Below are 5,503 nucleotides of genomic sequence, written 5' to 3' on the forward strand. Positions count from 1 at the left end.
AGCAAGGTCAGTTTATCTCCCACTGCTAGGACTGCCCTCTCAGCTAGCAAGGTCAGTATTCCCACTGCTAGGACTGCCCTTTCAGCTAGCAAGGTCAGTATTCCCACTGCTAGGACTGCCCTTTCAGCTAGCAAGGTCAGTTTCCCCACTGCTAGGACTGCCCTTTCAGCTAGCAAGGTCAGTTTATCTCCGACTGCTAGGACTGCCCTTTCAGCTAGCAAGGTCAGTTTTATCCCCACTGCTAGGACTGCCCTTTCAGCTAGCATGGTCAGTTTATCCCCACTGCTAGGACTGCCCTTTCAGCTAGCAAGGTCAGTTTATCTCCCACTGCTAGGACTGCCTTATCAGCTGGCAAGGTCAGTATTCCCACTGCTAGGACTGCCCTTTCAGCTAGCAAGGTCAGTTTATCTCACACAGCTAGGACTGTCCTTCCAGCTAGCTTGTTCTCTCATGCGGGTCCAGCCCTGTCTGCCAGCCTAGCTCCGGCAGCTAGCGCAGCCTCTATGTTAATGTAGCAGTACAGCTGGCATAGGCCCTGTAGCTATCAGTGCCTTGGCAGCTACCCTTTCCCCCTGCTAGCCTAGCTCGGCAGCTAGCGCAGCCTCTATGTTGATGTAGCAGTACAGCTAGCATAGGCCCTGTAGCTATCAGTGCCCTGGCAGCTACCCTTTCCCTCTGCTAGCCTAGCTCGGCAGCTTGCACAGCCTCTATGTTGATGTAGCATTACAGCTAGCATAGGCCCTGTAGCTATCAGTGCCCTGGCAGCTAACTTTCCCTCTGCTAGCCCTTTCCCGGTGCTACCATGGTTACCCCTTAGCTACCCTGCTTGCCCCTCAGTTCCTCTAGACCAGTTCTCTAGACCAGTTCTCTAGACCAGTTCTCTAGGCCAGTTCTCTAAACCAGTTCTCTAGACCGGTTCTCTAGGCCAGTTCTCTTGGCCAGTTCTCTAGGCCAGTTCTCTAGACCAGTTCCTCTAGACTAGTTCTCTGGACCCAGTTCCTCTAGGCCCGGTTTCCTCTAGGCCAGTTCCTCCAGTTACCCCTCGGCGACCCTGTTTCTTTTGCTAGCCCCACTCTTGTGGTGGCTTCCCCTGCTGGCTTGGCCAGTACCTTTTGTTTTTGTCTTGTTTTGCCCCCTGCCACTCTGTCTGTATTTGTTTTGGGTCGCCAGGTGGCTCCCGTTGAGGGGGGGGTACTGTGAGGTTTTGTCCGCTGCTCACCAACTTTCTCTGTCTTCTTTAAGCCTACTGTTAGGAATTCCCTACTCACTCTCTCTAGCCCCCACCCTCTCGTTCTTTACTCTCGTTTACTCTCAGTGGCCACACCTGGACTATTATCAATTACCTCTCGCACCTGTGGTGGCAGGCTAATTAGTTCCCCTGTGGGCTTTAAATACCAGGGCTCTTCCCCTCGTTTCGGCGTGGGGTCGTGTTGTAAACATGCCGTATCTATTCTCAAACATCTAGACTCTTTCGGGAGGTCCTCTGTTCTGCCTATGCTGTATTGATTCTCCGGCGTAGAGATGTATGCTCCAGCCTTCGTCTGCTGTCGCCGTTGCCTGAGAGTGGAGACTGAGCTGCGCTCCCTAGACTTCCACGGGAGGCATCCCAGTGATCCACTTCGGACCCCCGCGCAGCTGTTCGTCCTGACGCACATCCAGACCAGCGCAGACGCGCATCTCCTAGACCTTCGAGCTTGGCACGCTCTCCAGTCACCAGCGCGCAACGCGCATCTGCAAGGGCTTGGCACGCTCTCCAGTCACCAGCGCGCAACGCGCATCTTCAAGGGCTTGGCACGCTCTCCAGTCTCCAACGCGCATTTTCCAAAGATCCTCGTGCTTGGCACACTCCTCCTCGCAGACGCACCCCGATGCGTCTCTCGGTTCCGACGCGCACACCAAGGTGTGGCGCGCCACTCTGTTCCTCGGCTCCGACAGCGGCTACCCGGTGGACGACACCCTCGCCACCGCCGCTGTTCCAGCACTCTGTTCCTCGGCTCCGACAGCGGCTACCCGGTGGACGACACCCTCGCCACCGCCACTGTTCCAGCACTCTGTTCCTCGGCTCCGACAGTCGGCTACCCGGTGGACGACACCCTCGCCACCGCCACTGTTCCAGCACTCTGTTCCTCGGCTCCGACAGTCGGCTACCCGGTGGACGACACCCTCGCCACCGCCACTGTTCCAGCACTCTGTTCCTCGGCTCCGACAGCGGCTACCCGGTGGACGACACCCTCGCCACCGCCACTGTTCCAGCACTCTGTTCCTCGGCTCCGACAGTCGGCTACCCGGTGGACGACACCCTCGCCACCGCCACTGTTCCAGCACTCTGTTCCTCGGCTCGGACAGCCAGCCACCCGGTGGCGATGCCCTCGCCCCGCTGCTGTCCCTGTACCATTACGCATACGCCTGGGTGAGTTTTGATTGTGATGTCACTCACCCAGCGTAATGCCTCTTGCCCCCGTTCCCGCTGCTGTTTCCTGTACCATTACGCATACGCCTGGGTGAGTTTTGATTGTGATGTCACTCACCCAGCGTAATGCCTCTTGCCCCCGTTCCCGCTGCTGTTTCCTGTACCATTACGCATACGCCTGGGTGAGTTTTGATTGTGATGTCACTCACCCAGCGTAATGCCTCTTGCCCCCGTCTCGCTGCTGTTCCTGTACCATTACGCATACGCCTGGGTGAGTTTTGATTGTGATGTCACTCACCCAGCGTATTGCCTCCTTTAGTTCTCACTTAGTTAGTAGTTTGGACATTTCATCTCCCACTCTGTTTTTGTTCTCACTTAGATAGTATTTTTGGACATTACATCTCCCCCTGTGTGTTTGTCACACGTAGATATTATTACTTTGTTACTTTATTTATTTGGACTGTTCTGCATCTGCTCTGTTTGTTTCCCTTTTGAATATTAACCCTCTCCTCTGTTCTGCAGAGCGGCCCAGATGTTTTCCCACCAGTCCCCAGTTCCTCCCTGTCCCCAGCCCGCCTCCGCGGGTCTCTGTCCCCAGTTTCCTCCCTGTTCCCCAGCCCGCCTCCGCGGGCCTCAGTCCCCTCTGTCCCTAGTTCTCCCCTTTCTAGTTCCACCTAGTTCCTGGTCCCAAGTTCTCCCCTTCTAGTTCCACCTAGTTCCTTGTCCCTAGTTCTCCTAGTCCCCAGTTCTCCTGTTCCCTAGCTCTCCTTTTCCCGACTTCTCCTAGTCTCTAGTTCCTCTGTTTCTTTAACCTTCCCCTAGTGTTCCTTTAACCTTCCCCTAGCGTTCCTTTAATGTTTCCCCTAGCGTTCATTAACCTTCCCTTAGTGTTCCCTTTTCCTGCCCGCCTCTTAAAGGCACCTAGTTTTTCCCCTCTTGTTAGATTCCTGTATTTGTGTTCTCCCTTAAAGGGACAGTGCCCTTTTTCCCTGTCTCTCAATAAATATCTGTTTCTTGGCAAACCATCATACCTGTCTTGTGTTGTGCGATTGGGGTCGGTTACAAACCATAACAGTCTATGCCTTCTACAACGCTGTTTGGTTTCCGGGTTCCTCTGATTGGCCGCTGAAGCACGCCCCCCGAGTGATGCGCGAACAGCCAGCCTTCGCCGAGCTGAGCTCTAGTTCTAACCAACTCGATGGAGATCAACCCCGAGGTTGGAAAATCACTTAGATTTCGTAAATATTTACCCGTTTCTCATACGGTTAACGATTCAGAAACAATCATTGCTCATCTCCGTGTGTTTATGTCGTTGCAGATGCTCAACAAGGTGGGTTTGATACGCAGTCATGGCGGCGAAAGTGTCTTTATTATTTAGTTAATGTTATCATTAGCAGGTAAGTTATGAAGTCATTGTTTATCATAAAACCAACAGCATGACTGGCTCGTCTATTCTGTGCTAGATCAAGACACTATTTCAATAATGGATGACGGTGCGGAATTATCTTTTTAAAGCAGAGTAGGAGTAGAAAACAATTCATGAAAGTAGAAGATATAGGTGTGCAACCTCGCTAGCTGACGTTATATCTACAGAGTACTAACTCTTCTCGGTGGCGTGTATGCTTTCACCGTCATCCATTATTGAAATAGTGTCTTGATCTAGCACAGAATAGACGAGCCAGTCATGCTGTTGGTTTTATGATAAACAATGACTTCATAACTTACCTGCTAATGATAACGTTAACTAATCAAAATAATAAAGACACTTTCGCCACCATGACTGCGTATCAAACCCACCTTGTTGAGCATCTGCAACGACATAAACACACGGAGATGAGCAATGATTGTTTCTGAATCATTAACCGTATGAGAAACGGCAAACGGGTAAATATTTACGAAATCTAAGTGATTTTCCAACCTCGGGGTTGATCTCCATCGAGTTGGTTAGAACTAGAGCTCAGCTCGGTGAAGGCTGGCTGTTCGCGCGTCACTCGGGGGCGTGCTTCAGCGGCCAATCAGAGGAACCCGGAAACCGAACAGCGTTGTAGAAGGCATAGACGCGTCCCTGCCTTTAGCTAAGCTACTAGCCAACATGGCTAGCCTGACTGAACGTTCTAACACGCAACAACTTTCATCTTCAGTCCATCTGCCGAACGTCCTCTTCGTCTTGGCATAACCTAATCACTATACTTGGTATTCATAAGCTTACGGCACGCTGCGTTATTTCTTCTGCTCCGATGCTGCACATTTGGTTTTCAAAACTTGGCCAAGACATCCACTCGCTCCCGTGGATAGCGCCGAATAGACCCTGTACCTGTACCCCCTCCCCTCGTGGATAATACCGGTCTTCTTCACATCTCTCTACCGACTACCAGACCGACGCCAACCAGCTCCCCCTAGTGTTAGTCCTCCCACGATGCTTTGCACAAAAGTAAACGGGTCATTGAATGAAACCAATAGTATATCTGCAGAGCCGCAGAGCCCGGAACACTATTCTACAAACGTGTCTAATATGAAATATATAAGCATGTAAGCAAAACTAGATTTTAGGTCTGTGATGGAAAGTGATTGTTAACATTCTATTTATTTTTATTTAAAAAAAATAAAATAAAAAAAATCCCCTTCTCGCGAGGCCCCCCTTCTCACGAGGCCCTGTGCGACCGCACTGCTCGCACGCCCCTAGCGGAGGCCCTGAGTACAGTCCATTATGATGGAAAAGTATTTAGCTTGTTTCACCTGTTTGACTATCTCATCACTTATTTTGTCTCCAATCAGTGCTATGATTTCATAGATGGTTGGGTTAGTGTTGCATAGTCATTGAGCATCCTGATGACCAAAAATATTTTTGAAGATCCCCCTAAAGGGCCCAGAATCAGTGGGGGGGTCACAATCACAAGATAGCTCAGACATCAAAGGGTTAAATAATGTGCCTAAACCATAACTGATATCTCACCATATCTCAGATTTCTTATCTCAAGTCATGATATTGGGAAGGAAAGGGCATCTAGTAGACCTTGTGGTGCTGTATATAAGGGCTGGAGTATTCCATCACACCTCACTCTCTGAGTCCTACAACAGAAGCAACTGACCATC

Source organism: Notolepis coatsorum, assembly GCF_963971535.1.
Source record: "Notolepis coatsorum genome assembly, chromosome: 17".
Taxonomy (NCBI): Eukaryota; Metazoa; Chordata; class Actinopteri; order Aulopiformes; family Paralepididae; genus Notolepis; species Notolepis coatsorum.